We start from the raw sequence: 26937 nt of genomic DNA, 5'->3' as shown, positions 1-26937 counted from the left end.
CCCTCTTGCACAGAAAGTATGGGTTAGATATCTCTTGTAGTTTCTTCAGAACACACAAATTATCTGAAAATGCTTTTGAAGCAATAGACACAAAAACAGCTATAAATCCAAAACCTAATATGATAGACTCAAACTTTAAACTATATATTGTGTAGATTTACAGGTCCTACTTGCCCAGCAAAAAGGGATTGAATAGCTCTTGCGCTTTTTTCAAAACTCACAAACAACTGTTCATGGGCTGAAAAGGCTTTTGGAGCAATAAAAAGTAAAAACTGCTATAACTCAAAAATGCAATAAGATAGGTTCAAACTTTAAAAGACATGTTGTGCAGATGTACAAGCCCCTCTTGCACAGAAAGTATGGGTTAGATATCTCTTGTAGTTTCTTCAGAACACACAAATTATCTGAAAATGCTTTTGAAGCAATAGACACAAAAACAGCTATAAATCCAAAACCTAATATGATAGACTCAAACTTTAAACTATATATTGTGTAGATTTACAGGTCCTACTTGCCCAGCAAAAAGGGATTGAATAGCTCTTGCGCTTTTTTCAAAACTCACAAACAACTGTTCATGGGCTGAAAAGGCTTTTGGAGCAATAAAAAGTAAAAACTGCTATAACTCAAAAATGCAATAAGATAGGTTCAAACTTTAAAAGACATGTTGGGGAGATGTCCAAGCCCCTCTTGCACAGAAAGTATGGGTTAGATATCTCTTGTAGTTTCTTCAGAACACACAAATTATCTGAAAATGCTTTTGAAGCAATAGACACAAAAACAGGTATAAATCCAAAACCTAATATGATAGACTCAAACTTTAAACTATATATTGTGTAGATTTACAGGTCCTACTTGCCCAGCAAAAAGGGTTTGAATAGCTCTTGCGCTTTTTTCAAAACTCACAAACAACTGTTCATGGGCTGAAAAGGCTTTTGGAGCAATAAAAAAGTAAAAACTGCTATAACTCAAAAATGCAATAAGATAGGTTCAAACTTTAAAAGACATGTTGTGCAGATGTACAAGCCCCTCTTGCACAGAAAGTATGGGTTAGATATCTCTTGTAGTTTCTTTAGAACACACAAATTATCTGAAAATGCTTTTGAAGCAATAGACACAAAAACAGCTATAAATCCAAAACCTAATATGATAGACTCAAACTTTAAACTATATATTGTGTAGATTTACAGGTCCTACTTGCCCAGCAAAAAGGGTTTGAATAGCTCTTGCGCTTTTTTCAAAACTCACAAACAAATGTTCATGGGCTGAAAAGGCTTTTGGAGCAATAAAAGAGTAAAAACTGCTATAACTCAAAAATGCAATAAGATAGGTTCAAACTTTAAAAGACATGTTGTGCAGATGTACAAGCCCCTCTTGCACAGAAAGTATGGGTTAGATATCTCTTGTAGTTTCTTCAGAACACACAAATTATCTGAAAATGCTTTTGAAGCAATAGACACAAAAACAGCTATAAATCCAAAACCTAATATGATAGACTCAAACTTTAAACTATATATTGTGTAGATTTACAGGTCCTACTTGCCCAGCAAAAAGGGTTTGAATAGCTCTTGCGCTTTTTTCAAAACTCACAAACAAATGTTCATGGGCTGAAAAGGCTTTTGGAGCAATAAAAAAGTAAAAACTGCTATAACTCAAAAATGCAATAAGATAGGTTCAAACTTTAAAAGACATGTTGTGCAGATGTACAAGCCCCTCTTGCACAGAAAGTATGGGTTAGATATCTCTTGTAGTTTCTTCAGAACACACAAATTATCTGAAAATGCTTTTGAAGCAATAGACACAAAAACAGCTATAAATCCAAAACCTAATATGATAGACTCAAACTTTAAACTATATATTGTGTAGATTTACAGGTCCTACTTGCCCAGCAAAAAGGGATTGAATAGCTCTTGCGCTTTTTTCAAAACTCACAAACAACTGTTCATGGGCTGAAAAGGCTTTTGGAGCAATAAAAAGTAAAAACTGCTATAACTCAAAAATGCAATAAGATAGGTTCAAACTTTAAAAGACATGTTGTGCAGATGTACAAGCCCCTCTTGCACAGAAAGTATGGGTTAGATATCTCTTGTAGTTTCTTCAGAACACACAAATTATCTGAAAATGCTTTTGAAGCAATAGACACAAAAACAGCTATAAATCCAAAACCTAATATGATAGACTCAAACTTTAAACTATATATTGTGTACATTTACAGGTCTTACTTGCCCAGCAAAAAGGGTTTGAATAGCTCTTGCGCTTTTTTCAAAACTCACAAACAAATGTTCATGGGCTGAAAAGGCTTTTGGAGCAATAAAAAAGTAAAAACTGCTATAACTCAAAAATGCAATAAGATAGGTTCAAACTTTAAAAGACATGTTGGGGAGATGTCCAAGCCCCTCTTGCACAGAAAGTATGTGTTAGATATCTCTTGTAGTTTCTTCAGAACACACAAATTATCTGAAAATGCTTTTGAAGCAATAGACACAAAAACAGCTATAAATCCAAAACCTAATATGATAGACTCAAACTTTAAACTATATATTGTGTAGATTTACAGGTCCTACTTGCCCAGCAAAAAGGGTTTGAATAGCTCTTGCGCTTTTTTCAAAACTCACAAACAAATGTTCATGGGCTGAAAAGGCTTTTGGAGCAATAAAAAAGTAAAAACTGCTATAACTCAAAAATGCAATAAGATAGGTTCAAACTTTAAAAGACATGTTGTGCAGATGTACAAGCCCCTCTTGCACAGAAAGTATGGGTTAGATATCTCTTGTAGTTTCTTCAGAACACACAAATTATCTGAAAATGCTTTTGAAGCAATAGACACAAAAACAGCTATAAATCCAAAACCTAATATGATAGACTCAAACTTTAAACTATATATTGTGTAGATTTACAGGTCCTACTTGCCCAGCAAAAAGGGTTTGAATAGCTCTTGCGCTTTTTTCAAAACTCACAAACAAATGTTCATGGGCTGAAAAGGCTTTTGGAGCAATAAAAGAGTAAAAACTGCTATAACTCAAAAATGCAATAAGATAGGTTCAAACTTTAAAAGACATGTTGTGCAGATGTACAAGCCCCTCTTGCACAGAAAGTATGGGTTAGATATCTCTTGTAGTTTCTTCAGAACACACAAATTATCTGAAAATGCTTTTGAAGCAATAGACACAAAAACAGCTATAAATCCAAAACCTAATATGATAGACTCAAACTTTAAACTATATATTGTGTAGATTTACAGGTCCTACTTGCCCAGCAAAAAGGGTTTGAATAGCTCTTGCGCTTTTTTCAAAACTCACAAACAAATGTTCATGGGCTGAAAAGGCTTTTGGAGCAATAAAAAAGTAAAAACTGCTATAACTCAAAAATGCAATAAGATAGGTTCAAACTTTAAAAGACATGTTGTGCAGATGTACAAGCCCCTCTTGCACAGAAAGTATGGGTTAGATATCTCTTGTAGTTTCTTTAGAACACACAAATTATCTGAAAATGCTTTTGAAGCAATAGACACAAAAACAGCTATAAATCCAAAACCTAATATGATAGACTCAAACTTTAAACTATATATTGTGTAGATTTACAGGTCCTACTTGCCCAGCAAAAAGGGTTTGAATAGCTCTTGCGCTTTTTTCAAAACTCACAAACAAATGTTCATGGGCTGAAAAGGCTTTTGGAGCAATAAAAAAGTAAAAACTGCTATAACTCAAAAATGCAATAAGATAGGTTCAAACTTTAAAAGACATGTTGGGGAGATGTCCAAGCCCCTCTTGCACAGAAAGTATGGGTTAGATATCTCTTGTAGTTTCTTCAGAACACACAAATTATCTGAAAATGCTTTTGAAGCAATAGACACAAAAACAGCTATAAATCCAAAACCTAATATGATAGACTCAAACTTTAAACTATATATTGTGTAGATTTACAGGTCCTACTTGCCCAGCAAAAAGGGTTTGAATAGCTCTTGCGCTTTTTTCAAAACTCACAAACAAATGTTCATGGGCTGAAAAGGCTTTTGGAGCAATAAAAAAGTAAAAACTGCTATAACTCAAAAATGCAATAAGATAGGTTCAAACTTTAAAAGACATGTTGTGCAGATGTACAAGCCCCTCTTGCACAGAAAGTATGGGTTAGATATCTCTTGTAGTTTCTTTAGAACACACAAATTATCTGAAAATGCTTTTGAAGCAATAGACACAAAAACAGCTATAAATCCAAAACCTAATATGATAGACTCAAACTTTAAACTATATATTGTGTAGATTTACAGGTCCTACTTGCCCAGCAAAAATGGTTTGAATAGCTCTTGCGCTTTTTTCAAAACTCACAAACAAATGTTCATGGGCTGAAAAGGCTTTTGGAGCAATAAAAAAGTAAAAACTGCTATAACTCAAAAATGCAAGAAGATAGGTTCAAACTTTAAAAGACATGTTGGGGAGATTTCCAAGCCCCTCTTGCACAGAAAGTATGGGTTAGATATCTCTTGTAGTTTCTTCAGAACACACAAATTATCTGAAAATGCTTTTGAAGCAATAGACACAAAAACAGCTATAAATCCAAAACCTAATATGATAGACTCAAACTTTAAACTATATATTGTGTAGATTTACAGGTCCTACTTGCCCAGCAAAAAGGGATTGAATAGCTCTTGCGCTTTTTTCAAAACTCACAAACAACTGTTCATGGGCTGAAAAGGCTTTTGGCGCAATAAAAAGTAAAAACTGCTATAACTCAAAAATGCAATAAGATAGGTTCAAACTTTAAAAGACATGTTGTGCAGATGTACAAGCCCCTCTTGCACGGAAAGTATGGGTTAGATATCTCTTGTAGTTTCTTCAGAACACACAAATTCTCTGAAAATGCTTTTGAAGCAATAGACACAAAAACAGCTATAAATCCAAAACCTAATATGATAGACTCAAACTTTAAACTATATATTGTGTAGATTTACAGGTCCTACTTGCCCAGCAAAAAGGGTTTGAATAGCTCTTGCGCTTTTTTCAAAACTCACAAACAAATGTTCATGGGCTGAAAAGGCTTTTGGAGCAATAAAAGAGTAAAAACTGCTATAACTCAAAAATGCAATAAGATAGGTTCAAACTTTAAAAGACATGTTGTGCAGATGTACAAGCCCCTCTTGCACAGAAAGTATGGGTTAGATATCTCTTGTAGTTTCTTCAGAACACACAAATTATCTGAAAATGCTTTTGAAGCAATAGACACAAAAACAGCTATAAATCCAAAACCTAATATGATAGACTCAAACTTTAAACTATATATTGTGTAGATTTACAGGTCCTACTTGCCCAGCAAAAAGGGTTTGAATAGCTCTTGCGCTTTTTTCAAAACTCACAAACAAATGTTCATGGGCTGAAAAGGCTTTTGGAGCAATAAAAAAGTAAAAACTGCTATAACTCAAAAATGCAATAAGATAGGTTCAAACTTTAAAAGACATGTTGGGGAGATGTCCAAGCCCCTCTTGCACAGAAAGTATGGGTTAGATATCTCTTGTAGTTTCTTCAGAACACACAAATTATCTGAAAATGCTTTTGAAGCAATAGACACAAAAACAGCTATAAATCCAAAACCTAATATGATAGACTCAAACTTTAAACTATATATTGTGTAGATTTACAGGTCCTACTTGCCCAGCAAAAAGGGATTGAATAGCTCTTGCGCTTTTTTCAAAACTCACAAACAACTGTTCATGGGCTGAAAAGGCTTTTGGAGCAATAAAAAGTAAAAACTGCTATAACTCAAAAATGCAATAAGATAGGTTCAAACTTTAAAAGACATGTTGTGCAGATGTACAAGCCCCTCTTGCACAGAAAGTATGGGTTAGATATCTCTTGTAGTTTCTTCAGAACACACAAATTATCTGAAAATGCTTTTGAAGCAATAGACACAAAAACAGCTATAAATCCAAAACCTAATATGATAGACTCAAACTTTAAACTATATATTGTGTAGATTTACAGGTCCTACTTGCCCAGCAAAAAGGGTTTGAATAGCTCTTGCGCTTTTTTCAAAACTCACAAACAACTGTTCATGGGCTGAAAAGGCTTTTGGAGCAATAAAAGAGTAAAAACTGCTATAACTCAAAAATGCAATAAGATAGGTTCAAACTTTAAAAGACATGTTGTGCAGATGTACAAGCCCCTCTTGCACAGAAAGTATGGGTTAGATATCTCTTGTAGTTTCTTCAGAACACACAAATTATCTGAAAATGCTTTTGAAGCAATAGACACAAAAACAGCTATAAATCCAAAACCTAATATGATAGACTCAAACTTTAAACTATATATTGTGTAGATTTACAGGTCCTACTTGCCCAGCAAAAAGGGTTTCAATAGCTCTTGCGCTTTTTTCAAAACTCACAAACAAATGTTCATTGGCTGAAAAGGCTTTTGGAGCAATAAAAAAGTAAAAACTGCTATAACTCAAAAATGCAATAAGATAGGTTCAAACTTTAAAAGACATGTTGGGGAGATGTCCAAGCCCCTCTTGCACAGAAAGTATGGGTTAGATATCTCTTGTAGTTTCTTCAGAACACACAAATTATCTGAAAATGCTTTTGAAGCAATAGACACAAAAACAGCTATAAATCCAAAACCTAATATGATAGACTCAAACTTTAAACTATATATTGTGTAGATTTACAGGTCCTACTTGCCCAGCAAAAAGGGTTTGAATAGCTCTTGCGCTTTTTTCAAAACTCACAAACAAATGTTCATGGGCTGAAAAGGCTTTTGGAGCAATAAAAAAGTAAAAACTGCTATAACTCAAAAATGCAATAAGATAGGTTCAAACTTTAAAAGACATGTTGGGGAGATGTCCAAGCCCCTCTTGCACAGAAAGTATGGGTTAGATATCTCTTGTAGTTTCTTCAGAACACACAAATTATCTGAAAATGCTTTTGAAGCAATAGACACAAAAACAGCTATAAATCCAAAACCTAATATGATAGACTCAAACTTTAAACTATATATTGTGTAGATTTACAGGTCCTACTTGCCCAGCAAAAAGGGTTTGAATAGCTCTTGCGCTTTTTTCAAAACTCACAAACAAATGTTCATGGGCTGAAAAGGCTTTTGGAGCAATAAAAAAGTAAAAACTGCTATAACTCAAAAATGCAATAAGATAGGTTCAAACTTTAAAAGACATGTTGTGCAGATGTACAAGCCCCTCTTGCACAGAAAGTATGGGTTAGATATCTCTTGTAGTTTCTTTAGAACACACAAATTATCTGAAAATGCTTTTGAAGCAATAGACACAAAAACAGCTATAAATCCAAAACCTAATATGATAGACTCAAACTTTAAACTATATATTGTGTAGATTTACAGGTCCTACTTGCCCAGCAAAAATGGTTTGAATAGCTCTTGCGCTTTTTTCAAAACTCACAAACAAATGTTCATGGGCTGAAAAGGCTTTTGGAGCAATAAAAAAGTAAAAACTGCTATAACTCAAAAATGCAAGAAGATAGGTTCAAACTTTAAAAGACATGTTGGGGAGATGTCCAAGCCCCTCTTGCACAGAAAGTATGGGTTAGATATCTCTTGTAGTTTCTTCAGAACACACAAATTATCTGAAAATGCTTTTGAAGCAATAGACACAAAAACAGCTATAAATCCAAAACCTAATATGATAGACTCAAACTTTAAACTATATATTGTGTAGATTTACAGGTCCTACTTGCCCAGCAAAAAGGGATTGAATAGCTCTTGCGCTTTTTTCAAAACTCACAAACAACTGTTCATGGGCTGAAAAGGCTTTTGGCGCAATAAAAAGTAAAAACTGCTATAACTCAAAAATGCAATAAGATAGGTTCAAACTTTAAAAGACATGTTGTGCAGATGTACAAGCCCCTCTTGCAAAGAAAGTATGGGTTAGATATCTCTTGTAGTTTCTTCAGAACACACAAATTATCTGAAAATGCTTTTGAAGCAATAGACACAAAAACAGCTATAAATCCAAAACCTAATATGATAGACTCAAACTTTAAACTATATATTGTGTAGATTTACAGGTCCTACTTGCCCAGCAAAAAGGGATTGAATAGCTCTTGCGCTTTTTTCAAAACTCACAAACAACTGTTCATGGGCTGAAAAGGCTTTTGGAGCAATAAAAAGTAAAAACTGCTATAACTCAAAAATGCAATAAGATAGGTTAAAACTTTAAAAGACATGTTGTGCAGATGTACAAGCCCCTCTTGCACAGAAAGTATGGGTTAGATATCTCTTGTAGTTTCTTCAGAACACACAAATTATCTGAAAATGCTTTTGAAGCAATAGACACAAAAACAGCTATAAATCCAAAACCTAATATGATAGACTCAAACTTTAAACTATATATTGTGTAGATTTACAGGTCCTACTTGCCCAGCAAAAAGGGTTTGAATAGCTCTTGCGCTTTTTTCAAAACTCACAAACAAATGTTCATGGGCTGAAAAGGCTTTTGGAGCAATAAAAAAGTAAAAACTGCTATAACTCAAAAATGCAATAAGATAGGTTCAAACTTTAAAAGACATGTTGTGCAGATGTACAAGCCCCTCTTGCACAGAAAGTATGGGTTAGATATCTCTTGTAGTTTCTTCAGAACACACAAATTATCTGAAAATGCTTTTGAAGCAATAGACACAAAAACAGCTATAAATCCAAAACCTAATATGATAGACTCAAACTTTAAACTATATATTGTGTAGATTTACAGGTCCTACTTGCCCAGCAAAAAGGGTTTGAATAGCTCTTGCGCTTTTTTCAAAACTCACAAACAAATGTTCATGGGCTGAAAAGGCTTTTGGAGCAATAAAAAAGTAAAAACTGCTATAACTCAAAAATGCAATAAGATAGGTTCAAACTTTAAAAGACATGTTGGGGAGATGTCCAAGCCCCTCTTGCACAGAAAGTATGGGTTAGATATCTCTTGTAGTTTCTTCAGAACACACAAATTATCTGAAAATGCTTTTGAAGCAATAGACACAAAAACAGCTATAAATCCAAAACCTAATATGATAGACTCAAACTTTAAACTATATATTGTGTAGATTTACAGGTCCTACTTGCCCAGCAAAAAGGGTTTCAATAGCTCTTGCGCTTTTTTCAAAACTCACAAACAAATGTTCATTGGCTGAAAAGGCTTTTGGAGCAATAAAAAAGTAAAAACTGCTATAACTCAAAAATGCAATAAGATAGGTTCAAACTTTAAAAGACATTTTGGGGAGATGTCCAAGCCCCTCTTGCACAGAAAGTATGGGTTAGATATATCTTGTAGTTTCTTCAGAACACACAAATTATCTGAAAATGCTTTTGAAGCAATAGACACAAAAACAGCTATAAATCCAAAACCTAATATGATAGACTCAAACTTTAAACTATATATTGTGTAGATTTACAGGTCCTACTTGCCCAGCAAAAAGGGATTGAATAGCTCTTGCGCTTTTTTCAAAACTCACAAACAACTGTTCATGGGCTGAAAAGGCTTTTGGAGCAATAAAAAGTAAAAACTGCTATAACTCAAAAATGCAATAAGATAGGTTCAAACTTTAAAAGACATGTTGTGCAGATGTACAAGCCCCTCTTGCACAGAAAGTATGGGTTAGATATCTCTTGTAGTTTCTTTAGAACACACAAATTATCTGAAAATGCTTTTGAAGCAATAGACACAAAAACAGCTATAAATCCAAAACCTAATATGATAGACTCAAACTTTAAACTATATATTGTGTAGATTTACAGGTCCTACTTGCCCAGCAAAAAGGGTTTGAATAGCTCTTGCGCTTTTTTCAAAACTCACAAACAAATGTTCATGGGCTGAAAAGGCTTTTGGAGCAATAAAAAAGTAAAAACTGCTATAACTCAAAAATGCAATAAGATAGGTTCAAACTTTAAAAGACATGTTGGGGAGATGTCCAAGCCCCTCTTGCACAGAAAGTATGGGTTAGATATCTCTTGTAGTTTCTTCAGAACACACAAATTATCTGAAAATGCTTTTGAAGCAATAGACACAAAAACAGCTATAAATCCAAAACCTAATATGATAGACTCAAACTTTAAACTATATATTGTGTAGATTTACAGGTCCTACTTGCCCAGCAAAAAGGGTTTGAATAGCTCTTGCGCTTTTTTCAAAACTCACAAACAAATGTTCATGGGCTGAAAAGGCTTTTGGAGCAATAAAAAAGTAAAAACTGCTATAACTCAAAAATGCAATAAGATAGGTTCAAACTTTAAAAGACATGTTGTGCAGATGTACAAGCCCCTCTTGCACAGAAAGTATGGGTTAGATATCTCTTGTAGTTTCTTTAGAACACACAAATTATCTGAAAATGCTTTTGAAGCAATAGACACAAAAACAGCTATAAATCCAAAACCTAATATGATAGACTCAAACTTTAAACTATATATTGTGTAGATTTACAGGTCCTACTTGCCCAGCAAAAATGGTTTGAATAGCTCTTGCGCTTTTTTCAAAACTCACAAACAAATGTTCATGGGCTGAAAAGGCTTTTGGAGCAATAAAAAAGTAAAAACTGCTATAACTCAAAAATGCAAGAAGATAGGTTCAAACTTTAAAAGACATGTTGGGGAGATGTCCAAGCCCCTCTTGCACAGAAAGTATGGGTTAGATATCTCTTGTAGTTTCTTCAGAACACACAAATTATCTGAAAATGCTTTTGAAGCAATAGACACAAAAACAGCTATAAATCCAAAACCTAATATGATAGACTCAAACTTTAAACTATATATTGTGTAGATTTACAGGTCCTACTTGCCCAGCAAAAAGGGATTGAATAGCTCTTGCGCTTTTTTCAAAACTCACAAACAACTGTTCATGGGCTGAAAAGGCTTTTGGCGCAATAAAAAGTAAAAACTGCTATAACTCAAAAATGCAATAAGATAGGTTCAAACTTTAAAAGACATGTTGTGCAGATGTACAAGCCCCTCTTGCAAAGAAAGTATGGGTTAGATATCTCTTGTAGTTTCTTCAGAACACACAAATTATCTGAAAATGCTTTTGAAGCAATAGACACAAAAACAGCTATAAATCCAAAACCTAATATGATAGACTCAAACTTTAAACTATATATTGTGTAGATTTACAGGTCCTACTTGCCCAGCAAAAAGGGATTGAATAGCTCTTGCGCTTTTTTCAAAACTCACAAACAACTGTTCATGGGCTGAAAAGGCTTTTGGAGCAATAAAAAGTAAAAACTGCTATAACTCAAAAATGCAATAAGATAGGTTAAAACTTTAAAAGACATGTTGTGCAGATGTACAAGCCCCTCTTGCACAGAAAGTATGGGTTAGATATCTCTTGTAGTTTCTTCAGAACACACAAATTATCTGAAAATGCTTTTGAAGCAATAGACACAAAAACAGCTATAAATCCAAAACCTAATATGATAGACTCAAACTTTAAACTATATATTGTGTAGATTTACAGGTCCTACTTGCCCAGCAAAAAGGGTTTGAATAGCTCTTGCGCTTTTTTCAAAACTCACAAACAAATGTTCATGGGCTGAAAAGGCTTTTGGAGCAATAAAAAAGTAAAAACTGCTATAACTCAAAAATGCAATAAGATAGGTTCAAACTTTAAAAGACATGTTGTGCAGATGTACAAGCCCCTCTTGCACAGAAAGTATGGGTTAGATATCTCTTGTAGTTTCTTCAGAACACACAAATTATCTGAAAATGCTTTTGAAGCAATAGACACAAAAACAGCTATAAATCCAAAACCTAATATGATAGACTCAAACTTTAAACTATATATTGTGTAGATTTACAGGTCCTACTTGCCCAGCAAAAATGGTTTGAATAGCTCTTGCGCTTTTTTCAAAACTCACAAACAAATGTTCATGGGCTGAAAAGGCTTTTGGAGCAATAAAAAAGTAAAAACTGCTATAACTCAAAAATGCAATAAGATAGGTTCAAACTTTAAAAGACATGTTGGGGAGATGTCCAAGCCCCTCTTGCACAGAAAGTATGGGTTAGATATCTCTTGTAGTTTCTTCAGAACACACAAATTATCTGAAAATGCTTTTGAAGCAATAGACACAAAAACAGCTATAAATCCAAAACCTAATATGATAGACTCAAACTTTAAACTATATATTGTGTAGATTTACAGGTCCTACTTGCCCAGCAAAAAGGGTTTCAATAGCTCTTGCGCTTTTTTCAAAACTCACAAACAAATGTTCATTGGCTGAAAAGGCTTTTGGAGCAATAAAAAAGTAAAAACTGCTATAACTCAAAAATGCAATAAGATAGGTTCAAACTTTAAAAGACATTTTGGGGAGATGTCCAAGCCCCTCTTGCACAGAAAGTATGGGTTAGATATCTCTTGTAGTTTCTTCAGAACACACAAATTATCTGAAAATGCTTTTGAAGCAATAGACACAAAAACAGCTATAAATCCAAAACCTAATATGATAGACTCAAACTTTAAACTATATATTGTGTAGATTTACAGGTCCTACTTGCCCAGCAAAAAGGGATTGAATAGCTCTTGCGCTTTTTTCAAAACTCACAAACAACTGTTCATGGGCTGAAAAGGCTTTTGGAGCAATAAAAAGTAAAAACTGCTATAACTCAAAAATGCAATAAGATAGGTTCAAACTTTAAAAGACATGTTGTGCAGATGTACAAGCCCCTCTTGCACAGAAAGTATGGGTTAGATATCTCTTGTAGTTTCTTCAGAACACACAAATTATCTGAAAATGCTTTTGAAGCAATAGACACAAAAACAGCTATAAATCCAAAACCTAATATGATAGACTCAAACTTTAAACTATATATTGTGTAGATTTACAGGTCCTACTTGCCCAGCAAAAAGGGTTTGAATAGCTCTTGCGCTTTTTTCAAAACTCACAAACAAATGTTCATGGGCTGAAAAGGCTTTTGGAGCAATAAAAAAGTAAAAACTGCTATAACTCAAAAATGCAATAAGATAGGTTCAAACTTTAAAAGACATGTTGTGCAGATGTACAAGCCCCTCTTGCACAGAAAGTATGGGTTAGATATCTCTTGTAGTTTCTTCAGAACACACAAATTATCTGAAAATGCTTTTGAAGCAATAGACACAAAAACAGCTATAAATCCAAAACCTAATATGATAGACTCAAACTTTAAACTATATATTGTGTAGATTTACAGGTCCTACTTGCCCAGCAAAAAGGGATTGAATAGCTCTTGCGCTTTTTTCAAAACTCACAAACAACTGTTCATGGGCTGAAAAGGCTTTTGGAGCAATAAAAAGTAAAAACTGCTATAACTCAAAAATGCAATAAGATAGGTTCAAACTTTAAAAGACATGTTGTGCAGATGTACAAGCCCCTCTTGCACAGAAAGTATGGGTTAGATATCTCTTGTAGTTTCTTCAGAACACACAAATTATCTGAAAATGCTTTTGAAGCAATAGACACAAAAACAGCTATAAATCCAAAACCTAATATGATAGACTCAAACTTTAAACTATATATTGTGTAGATTTACAGGTCCTACTTGCCCAGCAAAAAGGGATTGAATAGCTCTTGCGCTTTTTTCAAAACTCACAAACAACTGTTCATGGGCTGAAAAGGCTTTTGGAGCAATAAAAAGTAAAAACTGCTATAACTCAAAAATGCAATAAGATAGGTTCAAACTTTAAAAGACATGTTGTGCAGATGTACAAGCCCCTCTTGCACAGAAAGTATGGGTTAGATATCTCTTGTAGTTTCTTCAGAACACACAAATTATCTGAAAATGCTTTTGAAGCAATAGACACAAAAACAGCTATAAATCCAAAACCTAATATGATAGACTCAAACTTTAAACTATATATTGTGTAGATTTACAGGTCCTACTTGCCCAGCAAAAAGGGTTTGAATAGCTCTTGCGCTTTTTTCAAAACTCACAAACAAATGTTCATGGGCTGAAAAGGCTTTTGGAGCAATAAAAAAGTAAAAACTGCTATAACTCAAAAATGCAATAAGATAGGTTCAAACTTTAAAAGACATGTTGTGCAGATGTACAAGCCCCTCTTGCACAGAAAGTATGGGTTAGATATCTCTTGTAGTTTCTTCAGAACACACAAATTATCTGAAAATGCTTTTGAAGCAATAGACACAAAAACAGCTATAAATCCAAAACCTAATATGATAGACTCAAACTTTAAACTATATATTGTGTAGATTTACAGGTCCTACTTGCCCAGCAAAAAGGGATTGAATAGCTCTTGCGCTTTTTTCAAAACTCACAAACAACTGTTCATGGGCTGAAAAGGCTTTTGGAGCAATAAAAAGTAAAAACTGCTATAACTCAAAAATGCAATAAGATAGGTTCAAACTTTAAAAGACATGTTGTGCAGATGTACAAGCCCCTCTTGCACAGAAAGTATGGGTTAGATATCTCTTGTAGTTTCTTCAGAACACACAAATTATCTGAAAATGCTTTTGAAGCAATAGACACAAAAACAGCTATAAATCCAAAACCTAATATGATAGACTCAAACTTTAAACTATATATTGTGTAGATTTACAGGTCCTACTTGCCCAGCAAAAGGGGTTTGAATAGCTCTTGCGCTTTTTTCAAAACTCACAAACAAATGTTCATGGGCTGAAAAGGCTTTTGGAGCAATAAAAAAGTAAAAACTGCTATAACTCAAAAATGCAATAAGATAGGTTCAAACTTTAAAAGACATGTTGTGCAGATGTACAAGCCCCTCTTGCACAGAAAGTATGGGTTAGATATCTCTTGTAGTTTCTTTAGAACACACAAATTATCTGAAAATGCTTTTGAAGCAATAGACACAAAAACAGCTATAAATCCAAAACCTAATATGATAGACTCAAACTTTAAACTATATATTGTGTAGATTTACAGGTCCTACTTGCCCAGCAAAAAGGGTTTGAATAGCTCTTGCGCTTTTTTCAAAACTCACAAACAAATGTTCATGGGCTGAAAAGGCTTTTGGAGCAATAAAAGAGTAAAAACTGCTATAACTCAAAAATGCAATAAGATAGGTTCAAACTTTAAAAGACATGTTGTGCAGATGTACAAGCCCCTCTTGCACAGAAAGTATGGGTTAGATATCTCTTGTAGTTTCTTCAGAACACACAAATTATCTGAAAATGCTTTTGAAGCAATAGACACAAAAACAGCTATAAATCCAAAACCTAATATGATAGACTCAAACTTTGAACTATATATTGTTTAGATTTACAGGTCCTACTTGCCCAGCAAAAAGGGTTTGAATAGCTCTTGCGCTTTTTTCAAAACTCACAAACAACTGTTCATGGGCTGAAAAGGCTTTTGGAGCAATAAAAAAGTAAAAACTGCTATAACTCAAAAATGCAATAAGATAGTTTCAAACTTTAAAAGACATGTTGTGCAGATGTACAAGCCCCTCTTGCACAGAAAGTATGGGTTAGATATCTCTTGTAGTTTCTTTAGAACACACAAATTATCTGAAAATGCTTTTGAAGCAATAGACACAAAAACAGCTATAAATCCAAAACCTAATATGATAGACTCAAACTTTAAACTATATATTGTGTAGATTTACAGGTCCTACTTGCCCAGCAAAAAGGGTTGGAATAGCTCTTGCGCTTTTTTCAAAACTCACAAACAAATGTTCATGGGCTGAAAAGGCTTTTGGAGCAATAAAAGAGTAAAAACTGCTATAACTCAAAAATGCAATAAGATAGGTTCAAACTTTAAAAAACATGTTGTGCAGATCTACAAGCCCCTCTTGCACAGAAAGTATGGGTTAGATATCTCTTGTAGTTTCTTCAGAACACACAAATTATCTGAAAATGCTTTTGAAGCAATAGACACAAAAACAGCTATAAATCCAAAACCTAATATGATAGACTCAAACTTTAAACTATATATTGTGTAGATTTACAGGTCCTACTTGCCCAGCAAAAAGGGTTTGAATAGCTCTTGCGCTTTTTTCAAAACTCACAAACAAATGTTCATGGGCTGAAAAGGCTTTTGGAGCAATAAAAAAGTAAAAACTGCTATAACTCAAAAATGCAATAAGATAGGTTCAAACTTTAAAAGACATGTTGGGGAGATGTCCAAGCCCCTCTTGCACAGAAAGTATGGGTTAGATATCTCTTGTAGTTTCTTCAGAACACACAAATTATCTGAAAATGCTTTTGAAGCAATAGACACAAAAACAGCTATAAATCCAAAACCTAATATGATAGACTCAAACTTTAAACTATATATTGTGTAGATTTACAGGTCCTACTTGCCCAGCAAAAAGGGATTGAATAGCTCTTGCGCTTTTTTCAAAACTCACAAACAACTGTTCATGGGCTGAAAAGGCTTTTGGCGCAATAAAAAGTAAAAACTGCTATAACTCAAAAATGCAATAAGATAGGTTCAAACTTTAAAAGACATGTTGTGCAGATGTACAAGCCCCTCTTGCACAGAAAGTATGGGTTAGATATCTCTTGTAGTTTCTTCAGAACACACAAATTATCTGAAAATGCTTTTGAAGCAATAGACACAAAAACAGCTATAAATCCAAAACCTAATATGATAGACTCAAACTTTAAACTATATATTGTGTAGATTTACAGGTCCTACTTGCCCAGCAAAAAGGGTTTGAATAGCTCTTGCGCTTTTTTCAAAACTCACAAACAAATGTTCATGGGCTGAAAAGGCTTTTGGAGCAATAAAAGAGTAAAAACTGCTATAACTCAAAAATGCAATAAGATAGGTTCAAACTTTAAAAGACATGTTGTGCAGATGTACAAGCCCCTCTTGCACAGAAAGTATGGGTTAGATATCTCTTGTAGTTTCTTCAGAACACACAAATTATCTGAAAATGCTTTTGAAGCAATAGACACAAAAACAGCTATAAATCCAAAACCTAATATGATAGACTCAAACTTTAAACTATATATTGTGTAGATTTACAGGTCCTACTTGCCCAGCAAAAAGGGTTTGAATAGCTCTTGCGCTTTTTTCAAAACTCACAAACAAATGTTCATGGGCTGAAAAGGCTTTTGGAGCAATAAAAAAGTAAAAACTGCTATAACTCAAAAATGCAATAAGATAGGTTCAAACTTTAAAAGACATGTTGGGGAGATGTCCAAGCCCCTCTTGCACAGAAAGTATGGGTTAGATATCTCTTGTAGTTTCTTCAGAACACACAAATTATCTGAAAATGCTTTTGAAGCAATAGACACAAAAACAGCTATAAATCCAAAACCTAATATGATAGACTCAAACTTTAAACTATATATTGTGTAGATTTACAGGTCCTACTTGCCCAGCAAAAAGGGTTTGAATAGCTCTTGCGCTTTTTTCAAAACTCACAAACAAATGTTCATGGGCTGAAAAGGCTTTTGGAGCAATAAAAAAGTAAAAACTGCTATAACTCAAAAATGCAATAAGATAGGTTCAAACTTTAAAAGACATGTTGTGCAGATGTACAAGCCCCTCTTGCACAGAAAGTATGGGTTAGATATCTCTTGTAGTTTCTTTAGAACACACAAATTATCTGAAAATGCTTTTGAAGCAATAGACACAAAAACAGCTATAAATCCAAAACCTAATATGATAGACTCAAACTTTAAACTATATATTGTGTAGATTTACAGGTCCTACTTGCCCAGCAAAAATGGTTTGAATAGCTCTTGCGCTTTTTTCAAAACTCACAAACAAATGTTCATGGGCTGAAAAGGCTTTTGGAGCAATAAAAAAGTAAAAACTGCTATAACTCAAAAATGCAAGAAGATAGGTTCAAACTTTAAAAGACATGTTGTGCAGATGTCCAAGCCCCTCTTGCACAGAAAGTATGGGTTAGATATCTCTTGTAGTTTCTTCAGAACACACAAATTATCTGAAAATGCTTTTGAAGCAATAGACACAAAAACAGCTATAAATCCAAAACCTAATATGATAGACTCAAACTTTAAACTATATATTGTGTAGATTTACAGGTCCTACTTGCCCAGCAAAAAGGGATTGAATAGCTCTTGCGCTTTTTTCAAAACTCACAAACAACTGTTCATGGGCTGAAAAGGCTTTTGGCGCAATAAAAAGTAAAAACTGCTATAACTCAAAAATGCAATAAGATAGGTTCAAACTTTAAAAGACATGTTGTGCAGATGTACAAGCCCCTCTTGCACAGAAAGTATGGGTTAGATATCTCTTGTAGTTTCTTCAGAACACACAAATTATCTGAAAATGCTTTTGAAGCAATAGACACAAAAACAGCTATAAATCCAAAACCTAATATGATAGACTCAAACTTTAAACTATATATTGTGTAGATTTACAGGTCCTACTTGCCCAGCAAAAAGGGTTTGAATAGCTCTTGCGCTTTTTTCAAAACTCACAAACAAATGTTCATGGGCTGAAAAGGCTTTTGGAGCAATAAAAGAGTAAAAACTGCTATAACTCAAAAATGCAATAAGATAGGTTCAAACTTTAAAAGACATGTTGTGCAGATGTACAAGCCCCTCTTGCACAGAAAGTATGGGTTAGATATCTCTTGTAGTTTCTTCAGAACACACAAATTATCTGAAAATGCTTTTGAAGCAATAGACACAAAAACAGCTATAAATCCAAAACCTAATATGATAGACTCAAACTTTAAACTATATATTGTGTAGATTTACAGGTCCTACTTGCCCAGCAAAAAGGGTTTGAATAGCTCTTGCGCTTTTTTCAAAACTCACAAACAAATGTTCATGGGCTGAAAAGGCTTTTGGAGCAATAAAAAAGTAAAAACTGCTATAACTCAAAAATGCAATAAGATAGGTTCAAACTTTAAAAGACATGTTGGGGAGATGTCCAAGCCCCTCTTGCACAGAAAGTATGGGTTAGATATCTCTTGTAGTTTCTTCAGAACACACAAATTATCTGAAAATGCTTTTGAAGCAATAGACACAAAAACAGCTATAAATCCAAAACCTAATATGATAGACTCAAACTTTAAACTATATATTGTGTAGATTTACAGGTCCTACTTGCCCAGCAAAAAGGGATTGAATAGCTCTTGCGCTTTTTTCAAAACTCACAAACAACTGTTCATGGGCTGAAAAGGCTTTTGGAGCAATAAAAAGTAAAAACTGCTATAACTCAAAAATGCAATAAGATAGGTTAAAACTTTAAAAGACATGTTGTGCAGATGTACAAGCCCCTCTTGCACAGAAAGTATGGGTTAGATATCTCTTGTAGTTTCTTCAGAACACACAAATTATCTGAAAATGCTTTTGAAGCAATAGACACAAAAACAGCTATAAATCCAAAACCTAATATGATAGACTCAAACTTTAAACTATATATTGTGTAGATTTACAGGTCCTACTTGCCCAGCAAAAAGGGTTTGAATAGCTCTTGCGCTTTTTTCAAAACTCACAAACAAATGTTCATGGGCTGAAAAGGCTTTTGGAGCAATAAAAAAGTAAAAACTGCTATAACTCAAAAATGCAATAAGATAGGTTCAAACTTTAAAAGACATGTTGGGGAGATGTCCAAGCCCCTCTTGCACAGAAAGTATGGGTTAGATATCTCTTGTAGTTTCTTCAGAACACACAAATTATCTGAAAATGCTTTTGAAGCAATAGACACAAAAACAGCTATAAATCCAAAACCTAATATGATAGACTCAAACTTTAAACTATATATTGTGTAGATTTACAGGTCCTACTTGCCCAGCAAAAAGGGTTTGAATAGTTCTTGCGCTTTTTTCAAAACTCACAAACAAATGTTTATGGGCTGAAAAGGCTTTTGGAGCAATAAAAAAGTAAAAACTGCTATAACTCAAAAATGCAATAAGATAGGTTCAAACTTTAAAAGACATGTTGTGCAGATGTACAAGCCCCTCTTGCACAGAAAGTATGGGTTAGATATCTCTTGTAGTTTCTTCAGAACACACAAATTATCTGAAAATGCTTTTGAAGCAATAGACACAAAAACAGCTATAAATCCAAAACCTAATATGATAGACTCAAACTTTAAACTATATATTGTGTAGATTTACAGGTCCTACTTGCCCAGCAAAAAGGGTTTCAATAGCTCTTGCGCTTTTTTCAAAACTCACAAACAAATGTTCATTGGCTGAAAAGGCTTTTGGAGCAATAAAAAAGTAAAAACTGCTATAACTCAAAAATGCAATAAGATAGGTTCAAACTTTAAAAGACATTTTGGGGAGATGTCCAAGCCCCTCTTGCACAGAAAGTATGGGTTAGATATCTCTTGTAGTTTCTTCAGAACACACAAATTATCTGAAAATGCTTTTGAAGCAATAGACACAAAAACAGCTATAAATCCAAAACCTAATATGATAGACTCAAACTTTAAACTATATATTGTGTAGATTTACAGGTCCTACTTGCCCAGCAAAAAGGGATTGAATAGCTCTTGCGCTTTTTTCAAAACTCACAAACAACTGTTCATGGGCTGAAAAGGCTTTTGGAGCAATAAAAGAGTAAAAACTGCTATAACTCAAAAATGCAATAAGATAGGTTCAAACTTTAAAAGACATGTTGTGCAGATGTACAAGCCCCTCTTGCACAGAAAGTATGGGTTAGATATCTCTTGTAGTTTCTTCAGAACACACAAATTATCTGAAAATGCTTTTGAAGCAATAGACACAAAAACAGCTATAAATCCAAAACCTAATATGATAGACTCAAACTTTAAACTATATATTGTGTAGATTTACAGGTCCTACTTGCCCAGCAAAAAGGGTTTGAATAGCTCTTGCGCTTTTTTCAAAACTCACAAACAAATGTTCATGGGCTGAAAAGGCTTTTGGAGCAATAAAAAAGTAAAAACTGCTATAACTCAAAAATGCAATAAGATAGGTTCAAACTTTAAAAGACATGTTGTGCAGATGTACAAGCCCCTCTTGCACAGAAAGTATGGGTTAGATATCTCTTGTAGTTTCTTCAGAACACACAAATTATCTGAAAATGCTTTTGAAGCAATAGACACAAAAACAGCTATAAATCCAAAACCTAATATGATAGACTCAAACTTTAAACTATATATTGTGTAGATTTACAGGTCCTACTTGCCCAGCAAAAAGGGATTGAATAGCTCTTGCGCTTTTTTCAAAACTCACAAACAACTGTTCATGGGCTGAAAAGGCTTTTGGAGCAATAAAAAGTAAAAACTGCTATAACTCAAAAATGCAATAAGATAGGTTCAAACTTTAAAAGACATGTTGTGCAGATGTACAAGCCCCTCTTGCACAGAAAGTATGGGTTAGATATCTCTTGTAGTTTCTTCAGAACACACAAATTATCTGAAAATGCTTTTGAAGCAATAGACACAAAAACAGCTATAAATCCAAAACCTAATATGATAGACTCAAACTTTAAACTATATATTGTGTAGATTTACAGGTCCTACTTGCCCAGCAAAAAGGGTTTGAATAGCTCTTGCGCTTTTTTCAAAACTCACAAACAAATGTTCATGGGCTGAAAAGGCTTTTGGAGCAATAAAAAAGTAAAAACTGCTATAACTCAAAAATGCAATAAGATAGGTTCAAACTTTAAAAGACATGTTGTGCAGATGTACAAGCCCCTCTTGCACAGAAAGTATGGGTTAGATATCTCTTGTAGTTTCTTTAGAACACACAAATTATCTGAAAATGCTTTTGAAGCAATAGACACAAAAACAGCTATAAATCCAAAACCTAATATGATAGACTCAAACTTTAAACTATATATTGTGTAGATTTACAGGTCCTACTTGCCCAGCAAAAAGGGTTTGAATAGCTCTTGCGCTTTTTTCAAAACTCACAAACAAATGTTCATGGGCTGAAAAGGCTTTTGGAGCAATAAAAGAGTAAAAACTGCTATAACTCAAAAATGCAATAAGATAGGTTCAAACTTTAAAAGACATGTTGTGCAGATGTACAAGCCCCTCTTGCACAGAAAGTATGGGTTAGATATCTCTTGTAGTTTCTTCAGAACACACAAATTATCTGAAAATGCTTTTGAAGCAATAGACACAAAAACAGCTATAAATCCAAAACCTAATATGATAGACTCAAACTTTGAACTATATATTGTTTAGATTTACAGGTCCTACTTGCCCAGCAAAAAGGGTTTGAATAGCTCTTGCGCTTTTTTCAAAACTCACAAACAACTGTTCATGGGCTGAAAAGGCTTTTGGAGCAATAAAAAAGTAAAAACTGCTATAACTCAAAAATGCAATAAGATAGTTTCAAACTTTAAAAGACATGTTGTGCAGATGTACAAGCCCCTCTTGCACAGAAAGTATGGGTTAGATATCTCTTGTAGTTTCTTTAGAACACACAAATTATCTGAAAATGCTTTTGAAGCAATAGACACAAAAACAGCTATAAATCCAAAACCTAATATGATAGACTAAAACTTTAAACTATATATTGTGTAGATTTACAGGTCCTACTTGCCCAGCAAAAAGGGTTGGAATAGCTCTTGCGCTTTTTTCAAAACTCACAAACAAATGTTCATGGGCTGAAAAGGCTTTTGGAGCAATAAAAGAGTAAAAACTGCTATAACTCAAAAATGCAATAAGATAGGTTCAAACTTTAAAAGACATGTTGTGCAGATCTACAAGCCCCTCTTGCACAGAAAGTATGGGTTAGATATCTCTTGTAGTTTCTTCAGAACACACAAATTATCTGAAAATGCTTTTGAAGCAATAGACACAAAAACAGCTATAAATCCAAAACCTAATATGATAGACTCAAACTTTAAACTATATATTGTGTAGATTTACAGGTCCTACTTGCCCAGCAAAAAGGGTTTGAATAGCTCTTGCGCTTTTTTCAAAACTCACAAACAAATGTTCATGGGCTGAAAAGGCTTTTGGAGCAATAAAAAAGTAAAAACTGCTATAACTCAAAAATGCAAGAAGATAGGTTCAAACTTTAAAAGACATGTTGGGGAGATGTCCAAGCCCCTCTTGCACAGAAAGTATGGGTTAGATATCTCTTGTAGTTTCTTCAGAACACACAAATTATCTGAAAATGCTTTTGAAGCAATAGACACAAAAACAGCTATAAATCCAAAACCTAATATGATAGACTCAAACTTTAAACTATATATTGTGTAGATTTACAGGTCCTACTTGCCCAGCAAAAAGGGATTGAATAGCTCTTGCGCTTTTTTCAAAACTCACAAACAACTGTTCATGGGCTGAAAAGGCTTTTGGCGCAATAAAAAGTAAAAACTGCTATAACTCAAAAATGCAATAAGATAGGTTCAAACTTTAAAAGACATGTTGTGCAGATGTACAAGCCCCTCTTGCACAGAAAGTATGGGTTAGATATCTCTTGTAGTTTCTTCAGAACACACAAATTATCTGAAAATGCTTTTGAAGCAATAGACACAAAAACAGCTATAAATCCAAAACCTAATATGATAGACTCAAACTTTAAACTATATATTGTGTAGATTTACAGGTCCTACTTGCCCAGCAAAAAGGGTTTGAATAGCTCTTGCGCTTTTTTCAAAACTCACAAACAAATGTTCATGGGCTGAAAAGGCTTTTGGAGCAATAAAAGAGTAAAAACTGCTATAACTCAAAAATGCAATAAGATAGGTTCAAACTTTAAAAGACATGTTGTGCAGATGTACAAGCCCCTCTTGCACAGAAAGTATGGGTTAGATATCTCTTGTAGTTTCTTCAGAACACACAAATTATCTGAAAATGCTTTTGAAGCAATAGACACAAAAACAGCTATAAATCCAAAACCTAATATGATAGACTCAAACTTTAAACTATATATTGTGTAGATTTACAGGTCCTACTTGCCCAGCAAAAAGGGTTTGAATAGCTCTTGCGCTTTTTTCAAAACTCACAAACAAATGTTCATGGGCTGAAAAGGCTTTTGGAGCAATAAAAAAGTAAAAACTGCTATAACTCAAAAATGCAATAAGATAGGTTCAAACTTTAAAAGACATGTTGGGGAGATGTCCAAGCCCCTCTTGCACAGAAAGTATGGGTTAGATATCTCTTGTAGTTTCTTCAGAACACACAAATTATCTGAAAATGCTTTTGAAGCAATAGACACAAAAACAGCTATAAATCCAAAACCTAATATGATAGACTCAAACTTTAAACTATATATTGTGTAGATTTACAGGTCCTACTTGCCCAGCAAAAAGGGATTGAATAGCTCTTGCGCTTTTTTCAAAACTCACAAACAACTGTTCATGGGCTGAAAAGGCTTTTGGAGCAATAAAAAGTAAAAACTGCTATAACTCAAAAATGCAATAAGATAGGTTAAAACTTTAAAAGACATGTTGTGCAGATGTACAAGCCCCTCTTGCACAGAAAGTATGGGTTAGATATCTCTTGTAGTTTCTTCAGAACACACAAATTATCTGAAAATGCTTTTGAAGCAATAGACACAAAAACAGCTATAAATCCAAAACCTAATATGATAGACTCAAACTTTAAACTATATATTGTGTAGATTTACAGGTCCTACTTGCCCAGCAAAAAGGGTTTGAATAGCTCTTGCGCTTTTTTCAAAACTCACAAACAAATGTTCATGGGCTGAAAAGGCTTTTGGAGCAATAAAAAAGTAAAAACTGCTATAACTCAAAAATGCAATAAGATAGGTTCAAACTTTAAAAGACATGTTGGGGAGATGTCCAAGCCCCTCTTGCACAGAAAGTATGGGTTAGATATCTCTTGTAGTTTCTTCAGAACACACAAATTATCTGAAAATGCTTTTGAAGCAATAGACACAAAAACAGCTATAAATCCAAAACCTAATATGATAGACTCAAACTTTAAACTATATATTGTGTAGATTTACAGGTCCTACTTGCCCAGCAAAAAGGGTTTGAATAGTTCTTGCGCTTTTTTCAAAACTCACAAACAAATGTTTATGGGCTGAAAAGGCTTTTGGAGCAATAAAAAAGTAAAAACTGCTATAACTCAAAAATGCAATAAGATAGGTTCAAACTTTAAAAGACATGTTGTGCAGATGTACAAGCCCCTCTTGCACAGAAAGTATTGGTTAGATATCTCTTGTAGTTTCTTCAGAACACACAAATTATCTGAAAATGCTTTTGAAGCAATAGACACAAAAACAGCTATAAATCCAAAACCTAATATGATAGACTCAAACTTTAAACTATATATTGTGTAGATTTACAGGTCCTACTTGCCCAGCAAAAAGGGTTTCAATAGCTCTTGCGCTTTTTTCAAAACTCACAAACAAATGTTCATTGGCTGAAAAGGCTTTTGGAGCAATAAAAAAGTAAAAACTGCTATAACTCAAAAATGCAATAAGATAGGTTCAAACTTTAAAAGACATTTTGGGGAGATGTCCAAGCCCCTCTTGCACAGAAAGTATGGGTTAGATATCTCTTGTAGTTTCTTCAGAACACACAAATTATCTGAAAATGCTTTTGAAGCAATAGACACAAAAACAGCTATAAATCCAAAACCTAATATGATAGACTCAAACTTTAAACTATATATTGTGTAGATTTACAGGTCCTACTTGCCCAGCAAAAAGGGATTGAATAGCTCTTGCGCTTTTTTCAAAACTCACAAACAACTGTTCATGGGCTGAAAAGGCTTTTGGAGCAATAAAAAGTAAAAACTGCTATAACTCAAAAATGCAATAAGATAGGTTCAAACTTTAAAAGACATGTTGTGCAGATGTACAAGCCCCTCTTGCACAGAAAGTATGGGTTAGATATCTCTTGTAGTTTCTTCAGAACACACAAATTATCTGAAAATGCTTTTGAAGCAATAGACACAAAAACAGCTATAAATCCAAAACCTAATATGATAGACTCAAACTTTAAACTATATATTGTGTAGATTTACAGGTCCTACTTGCCCAGCAAAAAGGGTTTGAATAGCTCTTGCGCTTTTTTCAAAACTCACAAACAAATGTTCATGGGCTGAAAAGGCTTTTGGAGCAATAAAAAAGTAAAAACTGCTATAACTCAAAAATGCAATAAGATAGGTTCAAACTTTAAAAGACATGTTGTGCAGATGTACAAGCCCCTCTTGCACAGAAAGTATGGGTTAGATATCTCTTGTAGTTTCTTCAGAACACACAAATTATCTGAAAATGCTTTTGAAGCAATAGACACAAAAACAGCTATAAATCCAAAACCTAATATGATAGACTCAAACTTTAAACTATATATTGTGTAGATTTACAGGTCCTACTTGCCCAGCAAAAACGGATTGAATAGCTCTTGCGCTTTTTTCAAAACTCACAAACAACTGTTCATGGGCTGAAAAGGCTTTTGGAGCAATAAAAAGTAAAAACTGCTATAACTCAAAAATGCAATAAGATAGGTTCAAACTTTAAAAGACATGTTGTGCAGATGTACAAGCCCCTCTTGCACAGAAAGTATGGGTTAGATATCTCTTGTAGTTTCTTCAGAACACACAAATTATCTGAAAATGCTTTTGAAGCAATAGACACAAAAACAGCTATAAATCCAAAACCTAATATGATAGACTCAAACTTTAAACTATATATTGTGTAGATTTACAGGTCCTACTTGCCCAGCAAAAAGGGTTTGAATAGCTCTTGCGCTTTTTTCAAAACTCACAAACAAATGTTCATGGGCTGAAAAGGCTTTTGGAGCAATAAAAAAGTAAAAACTGCTATAACTCAAAAATGCAATAAGATAGGTTCAAACTTTAAAAGACATGTTGTGCAGATGTACAAGCCCCTCTTGCACAGAAAGTATGGGTTAGATATCTCTTGTAGTTTCTTTAGAACACACAAATTATCTGAAAATGCTTTTGAAGCAATAGACACAAAAACAGCTATAAATCCAAAACCTAATATGATAGACTCAAACTTTAAACTATATATTGTGTAGATTTACAGGTCCTACTTGCCCAGCAAAAAGGGTTTGAATAGCTCTTGCGCTTTTTTCAAAACTCACAAACAAATGTTCATGGGCTGAAAAGGCTTTTGGAGCAATAAAAGAGTAAAAACTGCTATAAC

The sequence above is a fragment of the Eucyclogobius newberryi genome, unplaced genomic scaffold (assembly GCF_026437365.1).
Source record: "Eucyclogobius newberryi isolate DKJ021-1_F unplaced genomic scaffold, fEucNew1.0.hap1 SCAF_11, whole genome shotgun sequence".
Taxonomy (NCBI): domain Eukaryota; kingdom Metazoa; phylum Chordata; class Actinopteri; order Gobiiformes; family Gobiidae; genus Eucyclogobius; species Eucyclogobius newberryi.
This window is presented reverse-complemented; position numbering follows the sequence as displayed.